The sequence below is a fragment of the Onychomys torridus genome, chromosome 7 (genome assembly GCF_903995425.1).
Source record: "Onychomys torridus chromosome 7, mOncTor1.1, whole genome shotgun sequence".
Taxonomy (NCBI): Eukaryota; Metazoa; Chordata; class Mammalia; order Rodentia; family Cricetidae; genus Onychomys; species Onychomys torridus.
The window spans coordinates 85,156,369-85,180,384 of record NC_050449.1 but is presented as its reverse complement, the minus strand read 5'-3'; the positions used below and the strand labels follow the sequence as shown (position 1 = coordinate 85,180,384).

Genomic DNA, 24,016 nt, shown 5'->3' with positions numbered 1-24,016 from the left:
CAGATGAACCAACTCTCTCCCTTCTAGTACCTATACACTACTGGTTTTTTCAGATCTATAGTGCATATCAATAAAAGTTTGTTAGAAAAAAATGCTATTTGAGTATTGGATATAGATATGATGTAGATATTTTAAAGATATTTCAATGTCTTAAATTAAAAAAATTTAAATAACTAGATTCCTTGTTTAAAGTTGTAAAATGTGTTTGATATTGCTCTACCATTAAGTAATAAAACATTAGGTTTATAATCTTTTGTATTGTTTCATTTAAAGAAATTATCACATTTTTATTTGTTTCGTGTGTGTGTGTGTGTGTGTGTGTGTGTGTGTGTGTGTGTGTCCATGCTGCATCACATGTGTGCAGCTCAAAGAAGAACTTGTAGAGGTTAGTTCTTTCCTTCCACCACATGAGTCCTGGGGATTGAACTCTGGTCATCAGACTTAGAAACAAGACTTTGTTGAGTCTTCTTGTCAGCCCTGGTGCCGAAATATTATGCATGTTCATTTGTGTCATTCCTTTCTTAAAACTGTAACAAACCAAGGAAAGATACAATTTTGAAACTTCAATTACCTTGAAAAATAATAATAACCAAATATTTACACCGAGCATAAAGAATATGAGGCAATCTCTCTCTTTTTTCCCCTTCCTTCCTTCCTTCCTTCCTTCCTTCCTTCCTTCCTTCCTTCCTTCCTTCCTTCCTTCCTTCCTTCTTTTTGCCTTTCTTATTTGTAGTTTTTACTGTGGACCAAAAGGGCTTGTCACCTAACTTAAACATTCTCTAAGCTCTTTGGCATAAAGTTGTTTTCCTTTTTCATTTTATTATTGTTAATTTCTTTGGTCTTAAGTTTGTCATACTGAGCAGTGGGTTTCCTGGTGGCATTTTTATGCTTACTTTGTTTTGGTTGATCCTCCCTTCCCACTTCTCTCCCCTACCCTCTTCTCCCACCTCTTCTGTCCCTTCTCTCCATTAGTTAGATGACCTTTTGTTCTCACACCACATTTATTCTGTTTATTCACTTCTTTTTTTTCTTTCCCAACCCTCCCTTAAGACTTTTTCTGCCCTTTCCATGTCTCCTTTCCAGTTTTATAACACAGATAGATATACACACATCTGCACATACATAAAAATTATAATGTAGAATCTACATATGAATGAAAATATTTAGTATTTACCTTTCTGAGTTTGGGCCACTTTGCTTAATGCAATTTTAAGTTTCTTCTGTTTTCCTGATAGTTTTATTTTTCTTTACAGGTGAATGAAATTCCATTGGGCATATGTAGCAATTTCCCTTACCCATTCATCTGTTGATCAACATCTAGGCTGGGTTCCATTTCTTAGTTGTGTGAAAAGTGCTGGGAAAACACATAAAAAAAGACAAAGTAGATCCATATGTCTCACTCTGAGCAAAAATCATTTAACATGAATCAAAGATCCTAATGTAAAACCTGGAATGTAGAAACTGTTACCAGACGTTGGAGTCACAGTCTGTATATCCAGAAGCCTGGTTCAGCCACCTGTCTTTGAGAAGGCAATCAGAACAACCACATTAATTATAAAATTTATAAGGAAGAAGACTTGCCCAGTGTGAAGACATTGGGGAAAAGGACAAAGAGTCTCAGTGATCCCCCTCCAGTCTGTCTTTGGGGTCCCAAAATGAGATTAAATAGAGGGACAGGGTTATGTGCATAGCAGCAGTCCCAGCAGAGTGGTGATCCTGTTCACCACTGGCCCATCTTTATCCCCATCTCTCCATAGGGTAGCCTACTAAGTTCTTTGAAATACTTGAAATCTCTTTCAGTGAGGCAGGATCACTCTGGTATCAGGCTTCAGCCTTTTCATTCTCTCAGTATGAGATTCCTATGGGGGATTACAGTCTCTTTAGGCCTACGGCTTTAATAGTTCTGTCCTCAGAGTGATGGACACAGTGTCACTTTAGAATATATTCATTCTGGATCCTGTGCACCAGCACTACCTGGAGAGCCAGCCTGACCCTAGCATGCCTACAACATTCAAACTTCATGACCTATCCAAAGTTTCACATCCTGTGCTCCTTTCCAGTCTGATGAGCCTTCTACACTCTTCCTTTGCCTGTACCTTCTCTAATCCCATACCTAGTCTGGGTTTCATACCCCATTCATTGTAGTATATCTCATCCCATATCTACAAGTCTCATAAAAATGGCATCCAGTAGATCTATTGCATAGAATAATCATGACCTTCATCAAAGAATTCAGAGATACTAAAGAAGACAAAAAACATTTTATAAACTTAAAAAGAATGGCAATAAATGCCTGACTGGTGCCCAAGAAAACACAAAGTAAATAAACTGATGAAGATAATCCAAGATTTGCAATAAAGAGATAAAATTATTGAAGAGAGCTAAACTGAAATTAAGATGAACTTGAAAAACTCTATAGCTAAATTAGAGAACTCAGTGGAATGTCTTACAAGTAGAATGATTGAAGATAAAATGTCAAGACTAAAAGATAAAGTAGGTGCATTAGACCCCATAGGCAAATAATGTGAAAAAATTAGCCAAACAAAATACACAAGGAAGATACATGCAGAAACTATGGGACACAGTGCAAGGACCAAATCCTTGACTTATGACTAGGTAAGAAGGAGACAAATTCCAGGCCAATGGAATAGACCAGATCTTCAACAAGACCATAGAAGGAAACTTCCCCAAATTAAGGAAAAACATATACATGCAAATACAGGAAGAATGAAAAACACTAAACAGACAGGTCCAGAAAAAAATCCCCATAGTGTTATAGCTTAAAAAAAACAAATTATTCCACAAAAACAACAAAAAAATGTACAGTCTACTCAGCAATTCATGGAGGCTTCTGTAAAGTGGATCACATGATCAGACACAAAACAAATCTTAAGTTCAGATAGATTAGAAATAACTATGTGATCACACTGCTATAAAACTAAAAAAGCAACAGCAAACAAGTCTCTAGTAATTACACACACCCATGGAGATGAAGCAACACATCAATGAATGATGAGTGGGTCTAAGAAGAAACAAAGAAAGAAATATTTGAAATCCTGAAACTAAATGAAGTGAAAATGCAATGTATAAAACTCTCAGAAACACATTAAAGCAGTCCTAATTCGTAAGTTTGGAGTTCTAAGTGCCTACATTTAAAAAGAAAAATAGAAAAAAAATGCACTCACAAACACAAAACCTGACTTAATAATGCAATTCAAGAATTTTGTAAAAACAAAAAAACCGAGAGGTGGGAAGAAACAATAAAAATCAGAGCAGAAATTATTAAGACCAATACAAAACAAAGCAAAAAAAAAATTTTTGAAGTAACAAAGAATCAAGATTTCTAAGAATTATTTGTTTGTTTGTTTGTTTCAGAAGAGGTTGACAGACCCATGGTGCAATTAACCAAAAGAATTGAAGATAAATAGGGAAACATTACAACAGACACAAATGAAATTCAGAATATTATAAGGGCAGATTTTAAAACTCTATATTTTATTAAGATAGAAAATCTAAAAGAAATGGACATGGTTCTAAATTTTCTAAACTACTATCATTAGACCAACAGTTCAATAATTTAAATAAACTCTTAACAAATAAAGAGATCAAACGGTAATAAGTCTGTAAATTTTAAAAGAAAAAAAGCCCAGGTCTAGGTAGATTCATAGCAGAATTCTACCAGACTTTTAAAGATCTACGACCACAATTTTAAAATTATTCATAAAGAAAGGAAGGAAGGGAACAGAAGGAAGGGTCCCAAGCTCCTATAAAGCCAGTATTGCTCTAGTACTAAAACCCAGGTAAAAACAAAACAACAGCAACAAAAAAAGAAAACCAAATTTTCCCATGAATATTCATGTAAAAGTCCCCTATAAAGTACTTGTAGTCCAAATACAGACATATATAAACAAGGTCATCTAGCACATCAAATTGGTTTTTCTTGGAGAAACAGGAGTCATTCAACATATGAAAATCAATAAATTAATAAATCGTATAATGGACTGTCTTAGTTAGAGTTTCTATTGCTGTGAAGAGACACCACGACCGTGATAGCTCTTACAAAGGAAAAACATTTAATTGGGGTGGCTTACAGTTGCAGAGGTTTAGTTCATTATCATCATGGTGGACATGGTGCTAGAGAAGGAGCTGAGAGCTTTACATTTTGATCCTCAGGCAACAGAAAGTGAACTGTGTCACACTGAGCATAACTTGACCAAAGGAGACTTCAAAGCCTACCCCCACAGTGACACACTTCTTCCTACAAGGCTACACCCACTCCAACAATCCACACCTTCTAGTAGTGCCACTCCCCTTGGGGGCCATTTTCTTTCAAATTAGGACATGAACATTAAAATAAAATTTACATGATTGTTTCAATAGACACTTTGATGGAATCTAATACTCCTTCACAATAGAAATCCTAGAGACAATAGAACTGCAGGGAACATACTCAAAATAATAAGAAAACCCAGAACCAACATCATCTAAATGGAGGAAAACTCAAAGCAACCCCATTAAAATCAGAAACAAGAGGGTGATGTCAACTGTTCCCACTTTTTCACCAGAGTGCTTGGAGCACTTGCAAGACCGATAAGAGAAGAAAATTGAAGAGATACAAATAAGATGCAAATTGTCTATGTGCACATTGTTAGCATTCAGTCCCACTTCTTGGAATCCTGGCCAAAAAGCAGATTGGCCGGCCCATCATCCTGATGTCATCCTATGTTACTGTCCCCTTTAAGAAAAGATTTCTCCATCTTTGCTGGATTTCTCTCTTCTCCCTCTTGCCAAGAGGTAGCATGCACATCTCTCTCTCTCTCTCTCTCTCTCTCTCTCTCTCTCTCTCTCTGTCTCTCTCTCTTTGTCTCTCTCTCTCTCTCTTTGTCTCTCTCTCTCTCTTTGTCTCTCTCTCTCTCTGTGTCTCTCTCTGTCTCTCTCTCTCTCTGTCTCTGTCTCTCTCTGTCTCTGTCTCTCTGTCTCTCTGTCTCTCTCTGTCTCTCTCTCTCTGTCTCTCTCTCTCTCTCTCTCTCTCTCTCTCTCTCTCTCTCTCTCTCTCTCTCTCTCTCCTTTTCCCCTCTCCCTTTCCCCCACCAAATAAAACTCTCCTGAGTGCTGTTGCAGGGCATCTCTGTCTCTCACCCATTGTGGGACACCTTTGCCTTCATTTTCTTGCTTCTTAGAAAATCCTGTAAGTTTATCTACCACTTTCAAAATTTGTGTGTCATAATTTGAAATTTAAGAGTGTATTTTTTCTGAATGCTCATCATTAAATAACAATTGTTTTGTTTTGATTATTCAACTATATTGCTTCTGTGTCACATGTAGATAATTTTTTTGATCTTGTTATATTCCGTTTCGTGCTTGCACTTCTTTATCATCTAGCTCCTTTGCTTGTTTAGACACTCTATATGAAGGTTTACCTCAAATGCCTCAAATACCCTTAAAATACAGTAAGAAGATGTTCAACACACCAGAGAGAGGTGAATGTGCCAAAGTTGGGTCCAGTGTAGGTAGACAATTTTAATGAGATGAGAAGTCAATCATTTTATTGGGGGCAGCTCCACCTGTCAATGTCCACCTTTTCTTCTGATGTATCTTATCTCCAGACAAAACCTCCATTCTGAAAACGGGAGTAGCATGGCTTTTAAACCTAGCATTAGATTTCAGCTTTTAAACCTGGCTGTTATACTGTGGCTCCTGAAGAGGATAAGAAAGAAAAGCCGTGTGCTTTTTCAGTTCCCTGTGGCATTGAAGTGTTGTTCTTTGTTAGGCTGGTCTTCTTTGTGTTCTTGTACTCCACAGTCTGTAGGGAGTAAATCTCCATTTTACTGGTACACATTCAAAGCTGGACCACTTTTTTGGCCCCCATGTTCTGTACAGAGGACAAAGTAACCTTTTCACTTGTGTGAAAATTATGTAATCTGATCTCCTAAATTCAATAACCTAAATCATGAGCTTTTTAAAACTTCTTTTTCAAGAATTGCATTGTTTCACAGTGGAATTTGAACTTACAGTCAACCAATGTTAGCTTTTGGAAACTCATGAATAAACTGAGTGACCAACATACTAAACACACACTCTTTTAAAACTTTATTATCAGCATTAGTTTAGCCACTGAAGAATTTAATTGATATTGCCAAAATTCCATGAGAAAAAGGAACACAGTCCACAGTTTTATCAATTAAAGAGTTTTTTCAGATCGGCTAAGAAAGCTCCCTTCTCCTCTGCCTGGTCTGGTATCCCTCTGCACCAAATGCTCCTTTCTAAATTCTTCTGTCTCTATGAGTGCAATTGCTTATATTAACACATGGATGATTATTGCCAGAAGCTCACAAGATCTACTTATCTGCAGAGTAAGGAAACAAGCGAATGTTTAAGCAATTTCCATCCTTTATTTAATTTTCTCTCGTGAGGGAAGAATGGCAGTGTTTCTGAATGTACCAAGGTCCTCACACAAGGGCTGTATTTTCTTTTGAGGCAGGGATGCCTGACTCTTGTTTGCATTCCCCTGAAGCTCTGGCACAGCGCCTTGAAACTGCAGGCATGTAATAACCACCTGATGAATGAATGAATACATTTACTTTTTTCTCGCCTTTTTTTGACAAATATAATGACCCAATTCATTGGTTCCCTCTTCTGAGCAGGCTTACAGTAATTAAGATATATCTGGTTTACATTCTATGTGGTAGCCAATAAAACAAGATTTATCTCATGTAATGTTGAACCCAAATCCATAATCTGAATGTTGTTATGGTAGCACCTCGTTATTTTCATGTGTTCTTCTCTTTTAATCGTTGTTTGTGAGTCTCTGTCTCCACTTCTTTTTAGATACAATTCCGGTAACCTGGAGTTGAGTTGATAATAAAGACTTTTAGAGAGAACTTTTCTATATTGTGGCTAATTGTTCATTTTTGTACCTCAGGAGTTCAGCTGGGGCATACCTCTGTTTCTTGAAACATGGAAGTCTTTAGTATAAGTATAAAAAAAAATGTCATTTTGTGGCTTTACATTGTGGTTTGTGAATTTTTATCCAAAATAAAAAATAAAGAATAAAGTTTGAAATAAGAAGATATAATTAGAACCACAATGTTTTCTAGTGGAGAAACGTTCTAATCTAATAATGAAATCAGTGGGAAATGGGGAGGAATTGGTGCTCATAAAATTGCTCTCTAGCACCTATACAATTATGGTGAGTTTATGAAACTGTGTGCTTCCTGGCTTTATAAGAAGCCATAGCAGTGCTGTGAAAGCCAGTCTGTTCCCCATGAGCATGGTGAGCAAGCATGCTGTAGAGTTTCCTCTTGTAAGCTGCTTACTGTACACTAGTTGACATTTTCCCAGGCTGTTGAGATGTGAGAGTTTTTAAAGGACAAGTTGTGGGTTTTTAGGGATTTATAAAAATGGACTTGGGTTGTCTGTAACACATTTAAACTTGACTTTTTTTTTTTTTTTTTTTTTTTTTGCTTTGTATAGACAAGCAGACCTAATATTAATGAAATCGTATTGGTACGTATTCTCATGAAACCAGAAACAATTTAAATGAGTCTAGAATACTGAATGAAATTTGGCAGAAAAATATTAGAAGACAGAACTTTCACACTAAGCATGTGTTTTGTACTTCTCGGCCAGTGTGTCCTACATGGACATGTCTCCAAGCCTGGAAGCCAGATTTGCTGGGCTGCTGGCAGAGGAGTAGACCCAGGTCAGCACCTGGCGGCTGAGGTTCTACAGAAGAAAACAACTTAGAGTGAGTCATAGAAATGAAATCCTATTCATATTTAAAATACTTTTCATTCATCATACAAGACTATTTACAGATAACAAAATAGAACAGAACCTACATTGTGAAAAAACATCTTAGACTTGGAAGCAGAATGTTCTGGGAGTGAAGAAGAAATAGACTTCACACTCACACACATACAGAAACTAGAAGGCAGATTTTGAATTAAATGAGAACCTTGTTAAGTGCTTTTAAATAAGATTTAAATTTGTGATTGATGTACCAAAATTCAAATGTTTTTTGGTATTAGATTGTTTAAATCTTTCTTCAGAGAATTTCCCCTTAAAAGGTATCATGGAGCTTCTAGGTTTTTTTAAAACATAATTTATTTATATTTATTTTTATGTGTATGATTTTTTTTGTCTGCACCACATGCATGCCTGGTGCTCATGGAGTAAAAAAGAACATCATATGCTCTTGAGCTGCAGTTAAGGATGGTTCTGAGTCATCAGTGTGTGCTGGGAACTAAACCCAGGTCTGCTGCAAGAGCAGTAAGTTCTATTAACCACTGAGCCATGTCTCCAGCTCAGCCTCTTGGTTTTTAAAGCCCTCACAGTTTATTATCAAGGGCTCTTCCAGTCACCGCAACTGCTATGAAAACATAAGATTACATTATCAGTCTACAGCCTACAGAGCTGGCTGTGCATGTGTTTATCCTGTGGTGGACAGAGCAGCAGAATAACTCCACACACATGACCTGCTGTATGATGTCACCATGGCTCGAATCCAGTCAAAGAAAATAATACAACTAACAGGTTCCTAGCACGAATATGATTTATAACGGCTCCATATACCAGAAACTTTTGGAATTTTTACATATAAATCTTACTTAGTATTATCAAGAAGGTTAAAAGGGTATAGCCACAGAAGTGGCTCAAATTTAATACTTTTTTTTTCCCTCTTAAACAAAGACAGTTTCTCATATTGGCTACAGTCAACAGAAATCAGTGTTACTCCTGGAGTGATCTTATGTGCTGGCCCACTTCAGAGGGGAGAGGGCATCCACCAGGCCCCTCTTTGTTTAATCGTGGTCTGATTTATTTTTTTACAGTAGTGTGAGAGAATCTGTACCATTTATAATATTTAGAATGTATACTATTATTATATTTTCTAAATATTATAAATGGTACAGTTTCCAAATTTAACTAAGAAATCAAGGTATCAATTCCAGTTGTGAAATAAATGTGCGGGTGATTTAACATGATGGAGTAACACATTAGTGAGATGCAGGTACTCTCCTCATAGAATCACCCAGCAAAGTGGCCTAAATCTATGCGGTTCCCTCCTGGTCAAGTGTTGTTGAGGCTTTCGAGTACAGCTTTATAAAAGAAATCTGAAGTGACTTTTTATTGCATAGTTTGAATAAAGTTGTACTTTGACTTATGAAAGCATGAAGACTCTGCCATGGAGAGTGAGGTATGGTCTTCCTCACCAGGCTGTGCTAACACAATTTGTCATCATTGATGCTTCCATTAATCACTGCAAGTTTTATCAACATCATCTCCTTTAGGGAAGTGGTGCTCAGCTGTGAGATCAGGTTTTATGCCTCAAGATGTTCTGCCTGTGTGAGGAAATCTCATCAGGTAGTGGCTTTTATTACCTCCCATGCCCTGGACACATGGCATGCTCAGAGCCACACCAAGGCCTTTCCACATGACTGTCACTGAGCAAATATTTGAGGTGGAGTTGAGCCATGAGTTTAACACTATTTAACAATATTCAGTGTTTTCACAGAAGAGCCTGAAAGGGACATGATATCTTTGTAAGACACAGAAGCACAGTGGACCCACCACATCCCTTTCTGGTTCCGTTAGTTTGTTTGTAGTAATCCAAACTGCTTTGAATGCCAACTGCAAGGGGAAATTTATTATTATTGTTATTATTAGAGCTCACATTTGTGCACACTTTTAAGTCTTTTTTTGTTTATTTCAAGATTTTATTTTATTTACATTTCTCCATTCTCTTTCCTTTCTCCAAACCTTCCCATATACCCTTTCCATACTCCTTCAAATGCATGATCTCTCATTTCATCAGTTATAATTACATGCACATATGTATTTGTATATGCATATATATTCTTGATTATAACTGATTGAGTCCATATCATGTAACTTGCATGTATGTTTTCAGGGCTGACTGTTTGGCCCTGGACAACCAGTTGGTGTGCTCTTCCCTAGGAAGGGCCACTTCTCTCACTCACAGCTTTACCCAGTTGCTTGTATTAGTTCTTTTTGTAGAGCTGAGGCCACGTGGACTTTTCCACAAGGGGAGAATTTTTTTGATCAAGTGTGAGAGTCACTCTAACTCTGGTCTAACTTCAGCTCTATACCTTTCAGTCATGTACTAGATTAGAAATTGACAGACTGTTTTTCACACTGTTCATATAATGAATAAAGATGATGTTGGCTCTCCTAGAACAAAAAGAATTTTTTTTTAGTTTAATTTGAGGTTCAGCGTAAGATTTACTCATGCTATCTAACTTCAAGTTATTTATTTATTTGTTATTTAGTTATGCTTGGAATTAAAAAAGTTTTTTTTTTTCATTCCACTGAGCCCTAATTTATTACATTTTCTAAGACAAACTTTCCCTCATTTTTTCTCTCTCTGCATGGGAAAAATCTGAATGAATGATATGTATATAATAGCAACCACAACAAAACAAAAATTCTGTCTATGAGATGGTTCAAAAATTCAAAAATTCACTTGTTCACTTGACTCTATATTTTCAGGGATTAGATTGTAAAAAAAGAAAGGAAGGGAGGGAGGGGGAGATAAAGGGAGGGGGGAGGGAGGGAGGGGGAGAAGAAAGGAGGAAGGAAGGGAGGGAGGGGGAGAGGAAGAAGAAAGAAAGCCTTTGGTTTCTACATAATAAAAAGTTAGATGTCATCTGTGTGGAAGTTCTAAGCAGCTGTCCCCATGTGCCCCACTGCTCCAGCTCTGGGGATTCCCACACTTGTCCTAATCATGAATTCCCATGTTAGCCTCCTCCTTCAGCGATAACTATCCTCCTGTTTTCTCAATTCCCTCCCTGCTTTGTATTTTTTACAGACACTGGCATATGCTGTAGACACTAAATTATTATAAAAGCATATCACATGTTCACTTCCTTGATGCTGTATATTTATTTACCTAGGCCAGAGATTCTCAAGTTTTTGTTGTTGAAATACCTTATATACCTGAAAGTTACTAAAAACACCAAAATCATTGTATTTGTGTGGGCTACTTTCATCTATAGTTACAGTTTTAAGCTAAAATAGATGTTATATGGGCCTGGGCATGTAGCTCAGAAATAAGACATTTGATGCCAACCATGCATAAGGTCTTGGGTTCACTTTTTGGCACCACAATAAAATACAGTATAAAATGCCTACATTTTAATAGTGTGTGCCAATTTAAACTAGCAATGTTATCATTTTAATATGAATAACATTGTATGATATATAACTATGCCCTAAAACAGTAGTACAACAATTGGCAAATGTCTTTCATATTGAGCTTAATAAGAACAATTGTATTTAATATCTTCATTCATGCTGTCATGATGTTGGAGTTTTGGTTGAATTACATGAAGACAATCTTGCCCCCTAACACTATGTATCTGAGAAAAAAATCATTTTTAAGCCCTTTTAGATAATTGTAGTTATTTTCCTATAGTCTCAGGGTAAGTATGCTTTTACACAGAAATTTAGGGCCCTGAGTATGTGTGTTCCAGAAAACCTGCTGTAGAAAGCAGTGCTTCTCATGTCTCAGAATCACAAGCTACACAATCTAACTCTTTCTTTCCTTAACTAAATGAAACAGACATAACAGAAAAATTGCCCACATTCAAGGCCTCTCCATAAGAGAACCAGAGTGTTGTGACTATGCTCCAGGCACAAAACTATTCTTTAGAAGTTAAAAAGTAGACTAATCCTATCAGCTGGATTCCAGGGATGTAAAGCAAACTAATGGAAAAAAACCAAAGGCTTGAGAGCCCAGAGAGTCAGAATATTGAAGGATCATGGGTCCTTTGGTCACAAAGAAGCATATGAAGACATTGAGTGAGAAAGACTGGCAAGGAAAGTGAGAAAATATGTAGAATAAGGAAAGAGAAAAAGAGCACATATAGCCAGAATTCCTATGTGATGTGTTTCTGTAGTGTTGAGTCTGGGCACAGATGAGTGATGTCTGTAAGAAATTTATATGCGATGCATATATGAGCATGTCTTGAGTTAACATTGAAATCATATATCACTTAATCCATTTATGCCACATCAACTAAGGACTTGGTTTTTCATTGACTTTCCACTCTGAAGAAATTTGGGTTTCAGCCTTCTTCCCCTCTGCTAAGACAACTAACTTATTTGTGATAGAGTTTCCTTTGGCCTAAGTTTTTGTTTGTCCAGTGCAGGCAACTTGTCCCTGGAATTTTGTTAATTTTTTTTAGGTTATTTACTAATTTAAAAATGGCTTCCTAGTCCAGAAATTTACAAAGTCATTGATTGCTTCTATCTATCTATGAAGGCTCTTCTCTACAAACTCTGCCCACTATCCTCCAGGAATCACTGTTCTTGGAGCAGCTGCAACAGTAAATAAAATAACCACCACTGTTAATTCATTCCAGAAGCTACTGTGATGGCTGCAGGTTGTCCATTTTGCAACCTAAGGTTTCCTTTGGTTTTTCTTCTGGAACGAAATGTCTAAAACACCATAACATACTTCTACTTCCCCAACCAGCAGCTTTGTCTACCAGGAACTTATTGTTCTGAAAGAGATTAAAAAAAAAAAAACAGTTATTATCTCTCTAGATTCCCGTGCTAACCTCAAAGACATACACTGGATTCTTGACTGCAAGCTCCCAAAGCAAGAGAGTTTTAGAAAAGAAGGTAAGGCAAAAGAATTTTTAGTAGATTAGAATCACAGAACAAAATTTCTAGCTGAAAGGCTAACAAGAGTTTAAGAGCAGAGAATGAGACTGAGGATAAAATGTTTTTCACTTCCAACCTACAGACATTCTTCTTATGGCCAATGAATATTTCTGCTATGATCTCAATCACTGATCCTGTCTAGGAACACAATAATTTTAATGATGTCATCCTTGTCCATACCTTTTAAAACTCTTCCTTTGATAGTCTTTTCATAATGACCCTCATACAATTTTGTCAATAGGGTATTTATTCAACCTTGATGACTTTTGTTTAGCCTCTGATTCTTACCAGTCACTGTATGAAGAATGAAGATACAGTATAAACATTGCAGGCAACATCTTTACTTTTTCAGACTTTGGAGTCTTTCTTTTTTAAAAAAAAAATATTTATTTACTTTGTGTGTGTGTAGTGTGTGTGTGTGTGTGTGTGTGTGTGTGTGTGTGTGTGTGTGTGTGTTGTGTGTGTGTGTGTGTGTTGTGAGTGTGTGCGCACGCATGCATGCGAGCTTGGGTGTATGTATGCGCCTGGGTGTATGTATGTGCCCAATGTGTGTGAAGGTCCCCTCAGAGGCCAAAAGAGGACACTGGAAATGCTGAAGTTATAGTAGTTATGATCTGCTTGATGTGGCTGCTTGGTATAGAACCTGGTCCTCTGTAAGAGCAGCAAGTGAGCCATCTCTCTAGCTAGCCCCTTTGTAACTTCTTGCAAAAAAGTGAATAAATTATATTGCTGATGATATTGAGTTCTGAGAATAAGAAGGAAGTGACTTTGGAAGACTAGAAGGTTTTTAAAAATTATTGTTTTTATTTGGGAGTTACAAAACATTAACTTTATACTTGTACAGTATGTGAAAGGTCAGGATAGTTAACATTTCCACCTCCACAGAAACTTTAAAATTTTGGTTAACAAATAATAATCATAATGATTGCTGAAGTATAGTTTGATTTTCCAACACACCTATACAATATGCGCTGATCAAATGGGGTAATCAATACCCCCATCTCCTTATCATTGCTCACTGTTTAGAGATATTGAACTTTATCTTCTCATTAAAAACACTATATTTCTCTGGACAGTTCCTAAGCTGTGCTGAAGAATACTATAACTTCATTGTCTTCTTGGACCAGTTAAACAACCTCTCATTGTTTCTCCCTCCATTCATCATCATTGCACATCTGGGTCACCACTTTTAGCATACCCTTTCCCCCATTTTCACTTCTGAGTACATGTTGAAAGAAAATGGCACCAGCATGTGAAGAAACATTTGCATGTTCATGTTTATTGCTACATAATTCAACATGACTACAATATGATATTAAGGTAACTACTTATCAATAGATGGATGGAGGGAGAAAATGTGGTTTGCATATATATCAAAATATTATGTATCCACAGATATGCTGACATTTTTTTTTCAAAATGACGTAACTGCATACATTGTGCTAAGTGAAATTAGACACAGAAGGACATATGCTACAGTTCTTTCTCCCATGCATGTAAGTATTTTCGAAAGAGGGCCAAGCAAGGCGTGCCTTTCTGTAGTGATGACCTCTGAAGAAAAGAAGGTAGCTTCCTTGAGATAAGCAAGGCATAACATAGACTCGTTTTATCTCTCACACAGGTAAATGGAAAGCCAGAGGGTTTTCAGATTAACTCCAATTTGCTAAATCTCTAAAAGTGGGTTTGTGATAAGTGCATGAAGAGAGTAAGATTTGAGTCAGTCAGAGATTCTGGACCAAACTTAGTTTTGTAGTTTGAGGATTGGTAATTCACTTCTAAAGGATGGTGTCCAAAACAACACAGCAAAAATGAGAATATAGGGCATACCTGTTGTTTTTTTCTGGTAGCACAGAGGCTACGCTTTAACCTACTACTATTTCAGCCAGTAATTGCAACTCTGCAGTTACTGACCTGCTTCTCTGGCAGTGGCCTGGCTGCTCTGGTGGGAATTCCATTCCCACAGACCCTGGCTCTGTTGCTGCCAACAAATATAGCTTTAACTAAATCCCTATTATTCCATTTGTCAATAAGACTCAGGAGCCCAAAGCTAGGGTAAAAACCTGCTAGGTTGGAGAGGCTGAGTAGCAACTAGCTGATCTTATCTCTTTGCTGGCATCTCTGAAGGAGACTTCCCTTCAGCTCTGAAAAAAAATCACACAAAGGTCCCTCCCTACTACTTCCTCAGTATCACCCTATCATCTTCCAGATAGCCTCTGACTATGATTACTTTCTGTCAACTAGTTGCTAGGGAAGTTTTATAACTCTTAACACAGTAAAACTATATACAATAAGAACAATTATCAAGTAAGGATTACCTTCACAATAACCGGTCCATTTGTATGTGGCAAATTTGGAGAAACTACTCTATTATCTATCCTATCTTGATGAGTCTATGGTTTTATACCTAAACCACTTTCTATCATAACTTCTGTTACCATCCTAAAAATATCTTTTTAGACCTTAAAACGTTTTCATAAACAACTTAGGATTTTATGTTTCTCAGCCTTATAAATTTTGTATCTCTTTTGTAAGTTTCTTTTCTGAATTTGGTAACCAAGAAAATGGTATAATGATCTAGTATTCAACCCCATCAGAAATCCAAGAGGAATAAAATATTACTTGAGTAAACAGCAAGTGCAGAGCACTTCTCAAAGTACAGAAATGACAGAGACATCTGGCTGCCTGGACAGTCACCCAAGTTTACTCTTCAATGTCAGGGCATTCATAGTCAGCCTATAAGCCCTAGAATATCTGACAGACTTTTCTGTGAAGCAAGCGTTTTGAAAGATTGTTCTACATTGCCTTGGCAAAGTCCGGCAGCCATCTTATTTTGTGTCCTGCTTGTCCAATTAGACAGCATAGTATCAGCAGTCAAGGCAAGGGAAGTTTCTTGCCCAGTGGCTAGCTTTGCTACATTGAAAGCAAACTCCATATGGAGGTTCTTCAATGCCCATCATCTTTTTGAAGTAGATTGGTGCTGCCAGGAGCCAACCTATCTCACTCTCATGGAAAGCCTTATGTTATTAAAACATCCTAACTGCCATGTTCTGTGGATCTCTGAAGTTGTTAAGGACCACCTATCTCTCTTTAAAATATATCTGTTTAACCTTGAAAACATACCTAACATACAAAAAGTTTGATTGTTATGGATGACTAACGACTAACCTGAATTTTTTAATTATCCTAAACAGTTTGTTATAATAACTTTTAAGGAGTAGAACTTTACCTTCAATTTTCAAACAAACTGCATAGGTAGATACAATACCTTAAACAAGGTAGAAACACATATACAGTGTGTTCTAACACAAATAACCTTAAATTTGTATCAATATACAAAAATTTACAACAATGTAAAATATATGAGATGAATAGTTGTTTCTTTGTTTAAAAGTAAATTCAGTAATCTACCCTTTTATCCTATCATCCTTATATCCCTCTCCTTTTTTTCTCTTTTCAGAAAGAGATCCATGAATCTAACTTCCTTTGCTTAGTTTTCTCCTAGACCATGACCAGTAAGAACTTGCAACAACCCCCCCTAAACAATGACAAACATCCATAACGCATCAAATGATCAAAAATTCCCCACCCCACCTATTGGGAAGGTGGCTGTTGTGTTCTTCAAATTATTTCCTGCTGTCTGGGGGGGGGGGGCACAGCATCTTTAGAGGACCCTGAGAAGATTGGGATAGTGCTGGGAGAACTAGTTGTATCATTTGCTGTCCAGTCTCTATGTGATGGGAGAGTGCAGGGCTCATCTGAAGTCCTGGCTGGAGTAATGTGGGATGCTGGACCCTCCCAGCTAGCAGCTTTGAAGTTATCCTGAGTAGTTTGTAGTCTGAAACTGATCTTTGGGTGGTGTTTGTCAGCTTAATGCATTACCACAGTTCAGGTGGATTTGTCATTGTAGGGCCATATCACACTTTCAGAGACCTCAAATATTGCCATTAGGAAAGGTCATGGTTCACTACAAAAAACTTAAACATTTTAAATGGCATATAGAGATGATCTCTGAAAAATTAGAGAGCCACATTCTATCAAGTATATCTGGAGTATATGCACTTAGTTCCCAATTGCCTGCTTCAGACTCAAATCCAAAAACACATAAAGAAAGTTAGATGAAATGTTTTTCTAGAATTAGTGAGTACTCTATACAACCACTAATATCACAACAGAAAGTTTATATATAGACATATAATTATCTTATAAACTTTGAGATAATATTTACACCTTAAGAAAAATTTTAAAGAATCAAGTGGAAACCAAAGAAGTATGAGATTAGTGGCAATAGAATAGTTCCTTAATTTTGGTTTCTTCCATCCCATATCAGGTGGCTCTTCTGATATGAGACAGAGATTTTGGATTTTTCTTTAGCAAGCATGCATGGGTTTAGAGAATGAGCAAGCCATACTCTAACTCCAAAGCCAGTTTAATTTTTGATTGAATTGGAACCAAAAAAAACTATTTGCTTTTTTTATTTGTAGAGAGCATTTGGGAAAATTTATGAAATATTACCCTTTTGAAGGTGTCCTATACTATTGATCCAGTTTACTTTTTTTTCTTGGGACATTTTCTGTTGATGATTTGTCCTTCTTCAGATGTCTCATTTGTCCGGTGGTCTCCAGATTACTTAGTTGGATGCTTTTAAAATCTTGGAAAGACAAAAATAAAACTCTGCCCCATCCCTATCTTTGGGTAGTTCCTTTTTTGGCAGGTTATATCTTTGTTAAGGCAAAATGGGTTTTGGCAGTGGAAAAAGTATTGTCTTTTAATTAAAAACATTTTTGAAATTAAATGTATTTTTGTATGTGTGGATAAATATACCTATCCCCCGTGTGTGTGTGTGTGTGTGTGTGTGTGTGTGTGTGTGTGTGTGTGTATTCATACCTGATAAAATGAAAGACACTATTTTTCAGTCTTATCACTTACTTTGGATTGAATGGCCAAGTGTTTGACGAACTATCACCTCTCCTTAATTAAGCAGTCTCTCATGCTCAAATCTAAATCTTTATTAATCTTGATGGCATCCATAGCTTTTTCTTCTCTTGTGGAAACAGAAGCAAAACCTGCATAAGAATTCCTAGAGAAGAAAGAGTAGAAGGTAAAATAACAAGAATACAATAAAGCTCTGGAACCAAGCAATCCACATGTGCATCCTGTAATTTATTTTCTACTAGAGCCAATTCTCTCCCAGCATCAGCTGATAATTTTCTTAGACTTGTAAGTCCTTATCACCTTGTAAGGTTTGAAGAAAATTACTTAATTCCCGAGTGACTAATTCAATTATGGGGCATAGCCAGTTAATATCTCTCAGCAATTTTTGAAAATCATTAAGGGTTTCTAATTGATCTCTCCTGATTTGTACTTTCTGTGGTTGAATTTTCTGTAAACCCAGATTATATCCTAGATAATTAATAGAATCTCCTCTTTGTATGTTTTTCAGGAGAAGCCACATAGACTGTGGCTGAGGTTAATGATTAAGAAAAACAATTGAGTCCCAGTAGCCCAGGTAACTTAAATTCTTTTCATCTTAATATTGGCAGATGTGTTCACAGGTTTAGGAGTGCATCATAGCAGATACAAAGCTTTGAAAATAAAGTTAGACTAAGATGTTTTTGTTAAATAGCTTTGAGGTGAAAAACCCAAGAAGACAATCTAAAGTTTTAGAAAGGCACATAGTTGAATGAGGAACTTTTTAAGGTCAGGAAACAAGAACAAACCAGCCCAATTATCATTACCTGATGTGCCTTTCTTGCTAGGATTGGTTGATGACCAAAGTTGATGATTAATTTCTTATACTCATTTTTGCCCTCTACTTTCTGATATAAAAAACTATGAGTGGGTATGCACCCTAAAGATTTAAAGTAGAGCTGACTGATTCTTTTTAATGTAAAGAAGTTTAGGTTTGTGACTCCTTTAAGATTCCTTATAAGATTACCTTTCAAGATAAGTAATAAAGTGATTGGCCCTTTCTTCTTAACCACAAAGTGCAGCCTGTCAGTAAAAGAACTGACTAAGAAAAATGTCTTGCTTACTTATACTCTGTTAATCTATAACATAAATGTACATGGGTTCTTGGGATTGTTTTTCACTTCTAATACATAAAATGTTTAATTTGTTAAGGGATATGGAAAACATGCTGTTTTTTATTTGTTTTCCTTGTAATCACTCATTTGAAAAACAGAAAGTAACCACATTGCAATTTTTATATTGCTTGAAAGATTTTGCTGTGGTATATAAGCTGTAAGGGAAAAATAGAGTGAGATAAGGAAAACACCAAGAATGAGAGAATTAGGAAGAAACATTAAGACAGTTAGACAGAAAACATCAAGAATAATGACAGAGTTAGAAGGAAACCACCAAAAATGAGAGAATAGGAAAGAATAAAGATAGAGTTAGAAGGAAAACATCAAGACATACAGAAGGGACATTTCTGGATACAAATAAAAGAGGATATAGATCATAGGGGAGAATACAAAAGAATAAAGAAAAGTTCTGAAGGAAATTATCAAGAGAGTATGTCTTTCACCTTACTCCCTCAGATAAAAAAATCATAGTACACCAACTTCATGGATTCTCTTCAAGCTTGGTGCTGCTGGAGACTAGTTCCCCAGGCAGCAGAAATCTCCCAACAAGGCAAAATTCTCTTTATTTCATCAAACATTTTTTTCTAAGGTATCTGGATCTGAACTAGCTATTAAGATATCATGTATATAATGGTAAATTATAGATTGATGAAACTGATTAAGAATTATTTCTAATGGCTGTCATATAACATATTGACACAAAGTGAGGCTGTTTAACATTCCTTGTAGCAAGACCCTCTACTGGTACATTCTAACAGGTTGAGAATTATTATAAGTGGGCACTGTGGAGGCAGATTTTTCTCTATCTTGTTCATAAAGGTATAGTTTTTTTAAAAAGCTATCTTTTAAATCAATCACTATCTCTTAGGTAATGGGAACTCCAGGCTGTAAAGAGTCCATTGGCTGAATTGCCTTATTTATGGCTGTTAAATCTGTTAGCAGTCTCCATTTTCCAGATTTCATTCTAATGAAAAATATGTGAGAATTCCAAGGACTAGTCAATTCTTCTGTACCAGCATTTCTAGTGCCTGCTATGGATATCACTCTGTATAAATAAAATGCTGATTGGCCAGTAGCCAGGCAGGAAGTATAGGTAGGACAAGCAGAGAAGAGAATTCTGGGAACAGGAAGGCTGAGAAGGAGATGCCAGCCTGCCGTCCAGTCACTAAAAGGTGAATATTTACTTCCTGAAGAGTCCAATCTGGATGCTAAGCTTTTGAGGAAATTATTGTTACATCTGTGTCTATGTCTACTAAACCTTCAATTACAATACCATTTATTGGTACTTTTAGCTTTGGTCTTTGATAATTTATAAAAGTTTGCAAAAATACGTGTTTTATGATTTCTCCTGAAAATTCTGTTTTATCTACCAAAGCTGTCCTGTCATCCAGAGCAGCATTGTTTTTAACAACAGGCATTAAGTCTTAATTGCTTTATGAATGAGTTTCTCCAAAGCTGACAGGGAATGATTGAACAAAATTTGATACTGGGGCCTTTGAGAGGACCCATAAGGTGTTTCCCAATGGCAAATGGTTACCTTGCCTGTTCCTTGTTGATCTTCATTCATTAGTCTAATGCTGGCATTTGCCATACTTTCTGCATTTTCAAAAGCCAAAGATTTAATTAATATTTTTCTAAATTCTCAATCTGATACTGTTTTACATATAGTTGAAGTCAATTCTTTGCAAAAAAAAAAAAAAAAGAAATCAGTAAAAGCTTCTTTTGGGCCTTGTATAATTTTAGCAAAAAACTCAGACCTCTTTCCTGATTGTTCAACCTTGTCCCAAGCATTCAAAGCTGCTAAATTTCATAGGGTCAAAGTATAGGCATCAAATCCAAACTGTCTTTGCAACTCAGCTTTGCTGTGGATATTGCTCTGTGTAAATAAAGTTCTGATTGGTCAGTGGCCAGGCAGAAAGTATAGGCGGGACAGGAGAGAAGAGAATTCTGGGAAGTAGAAGGCTGGGGAGACACCGCCAGCCACCGCCATGAGAAGCAACGTGTAAAGACACTGGTAAGCCACAAGCCACGTGGCAAAGAATAGATTAACAGAAATGGTTTAATTTAAGATAGAAGAAGCAGATAACAAGAAGCCTGCCACGGCCATACAGTTTCTAAACAATGTAAGTTTCTGTGTGCTTTCTTGGTTGGGTCTGAGCGACTGTGCGACTGGCGGGTAAGAGAGCTTTGTCCTGACTGGGCCAGGCAGGAAAACTCTAACTACAAATGGCGCCCACCGAGAGACTCTAGCCCTGTGGGCTGAAGACAAATGCCCCAACATTACAAAGGAACATTAGGTGAATGTTCAGGCTGCCAGCTGTCTCTGTCTACCCTGCAAGACTCCCAAAAGTTGCTTGCATCCTTCTCCTGTTTCTCAGGTAATATTATATCCTTCTGAGGTCTTTGATGTGGTTGAAGACTAGATAGTTATAATTTCCTCAGTTATAATAAAAGATAAGTTAGATATAAAACCTTAGACTCACAAATATAAGATAGATAGGATATCTTCTTTAATATTGTAACTGTAATTCTTGCTTGATAATTGTTTTGTTATATGTAATTGTACTATGTAAAAGTTAAAACCTTCCTTAAAAAAAAAGAAAAGGGGAAGTGCTGTGGATATCGCTCTGTGTAAATAAAGTTCTGATTGGCCAGTGGCCAGGCAGGAAGTATAGGCGGGACAAGAGAGAAGAGAATTCTGGGAAGTAGAAGGCTGGGGAGACACCACCAGCCGCCGCCATGAGAAGCAACGTGTAAAGACACTGGTAAGCCACAAGCCACGTGGCAAAGAATAGATTAACAGAAATGGTTTAATTTAAGATAGAAGAAGCAGATAACAAGAAGCCTGCCATGGCCATACAGTTTCTAAACAATGTAAGTTTCTGTGTGCTTTCTTGGTTGGGTCTGAGCGACTGTGGGACTGGCAGGTAAGAGAGCTTTGTCCTGACTGGGCCAGGCAGGAAAACTCTAACTATACAGCTTATTGACTTTAACCCTCTGACTCTCTACGTTTACTTTCTGTCAACTAGTTGCTAACTTGGCCTCCTGACCCAAGGTTGATTTTATTTAATTAACACAAATGCAAATTTGGAGTACACAGTGTGATTGAATATCCCACAGCACATTCCTCTAGCGAGTCCTCCTCAACAAGTAATAAGAAACTCCTCACAAGGAATAAATATTTAGTTTAGAATAGATATGCACATGCAGATGATCACATTTGTAAAAATTCTAGGATTCTAAAGTAAATATATGAATCATACTTAGATAATATGGCGACTCATATTTCTTTTTGAATGGATGGGTTGTTGTGTTTTGTTTAGTTCATGAATACTGTAAAACAGTTCTTGAGCTTGGAATGATTGAATATCACTTAAGAGGATCCCAAAGGATTATGATTTCCCTGAGCTCTAAAAACAGAAATGGACTCTGGTGCTTATGAGAGTTTTGAAGGAGCTAACCAAGACTTAAGGGAATGAAGTTTTCCAAATTTCCTTTTGCCTCTTCAGACTTGAAGATCTTCCTGTAAGTTTGTCTGTGACTCAGCAGTAGGTTCCAATGACTTAATGCTTCCACTTACCCAGGAGGGGAACATGACTATTTACTCAGTCCATGATCCCCAGTTAGGATGGAAGCAGCCTCAGAGAAGCTAATCTTGTGGCTTGGCTGTCATCTTTCTTTTTTCTTTCCTTCAGAAAATCAGTACTTAGAGTTAGCCTGTTAACCAGATTTAAAAAAAAAAAATCTCTTCAGCTATTTCTGGGTCAGTTTGCTTTGAGACTCTACAAAAGCCTGGCTAACCTACCTTGCATAGAGCAAAGCAAAACCTTCTTCTACATTATTACATCACTGCTACATCAAAGTTTAAAAGATTCACTTCTATTCGGAAATTCTGACAATAACACTGTCACCAAAGCAATTAGGTCACTGTGGAGTTAGTTCTCTAGTCACAGACATGCAGAGTACAGAATTTCCTGCCTAGAATGCAGGCATTTTAGCAAGGGTGGCTGTAGGTTCCAGGCCAGAGTCCAGTGAACACCTGCATGACTCCTGGTGACTCTAGAAAATACTCAGCACCTGAGAGGTATGTGCAAGACACCCACAGTTGAAAATCATTTGGATACAGTATAAGCATTTGTTATTGTTTTTCATCATGTTCCTGTTGTGTGATTAATGGAAAGTTCTGGAAAACAGAGTTCCTATGTTGGCAGTGATTATAGTCTTTCCTTCAGGAGGAGATTGCATAGTTTATATTGGAAAATGACACTGAAATCATCTGTTAGGAGATATATTTACCTGAATTTGTAGTTGAGCAGACACACCTGTGCCCTGAAGTTCATTTCCAGCAGGAAAAGAGACCTGAGTTTCTGTTTCTGTGCGCGCGCACACACACACACACACACACACACACACACAGAGTACTGTGTTGATTTAGAACCATTTGCACGTGTCAGAAAAAAAGAAAAAAAATCAAGATTAACAAAAACTAAAGCAAATTCAGTTGGTTGAGAGGAGGATGGCCTAAAGTTGGAGTGGAAGAGAAATGAGTGGGATTTGGGAATCATCTGCCTATTTACTGTGTTGAGTGAGGGGAGCTTGTTTCAATGTTCAGGGCTTGAGGAGAAGGATAGAGAATGGACATTGTCAACAAACATTAGCTAAAAGATTCTTCTCTGCTTTCTTCCCCCAAATTCATCTCCTTTCTCCTTTTTAGAGAGAATTCCTCTTCAGTGACATTTATAGTAATGCTGTGTTTGTAGGGTTGCAAGATTTCACAGATAAAATCCTAAGGAGCTACTACAGGATGCTCTCCAATTAGATTGGATTTTCCTCAAGGATATTCAGTAAAGCTGACTATTTTATTATGAGTGTAAGTAAGTCTCAAGTATTTTCTGGAACATGTTTGCAATAAAAACAAAAACAACAACAACAACAACAACAACAAAAAACCTGGTGTTTGGGGCCTGGAGAGATGGCTAAGTTTAAAAGCATGTACTACTCCTTCAAAAGGATCCAGTTAGCTCCCCAGCTCCCATTTGGGTGGCTCACAACTATCTGTAACTGCAACTCTAGGATCCTGTGTTTCTAGACTCCTAGGACACCTGCTCCCATATAGATCTATGCCCCCCACATTCATGATTGAAAATACTAAACAGTTAAAAATATTGATTTCTGAAATTGACATTTATGCATGTACTGTTTAGAGACAGGGTCTAATTACATAGCCCAGACTGTGCTTGAACTCA

The 24,016-nt window shown here is 36.9% G+C and overlaps 1 long non-coding RNA gene across 1 annotated transcript; it reads right to left on the bottom strand.

The window, feature by feature from the left end:
• Positions 1–400: 400 nt before the first annotated feature.
• LOC118587730 lies at positions 401–17,758 on the bottom strand. The gene is made up of 3 exons (XR_004945468.1): positions 17,614–17,758; positions 1,175–1,354; positions 401–527 (listed from the first exon to the last, which is right to left on the bottom strand). It is a non-coding gene; the product is annotated as an uncharacterized LOC118587730 (long non-coding RNA).
• Between the last annotated feature and the right edge of the window lie 6,258 nt (positions 17,759–24,016).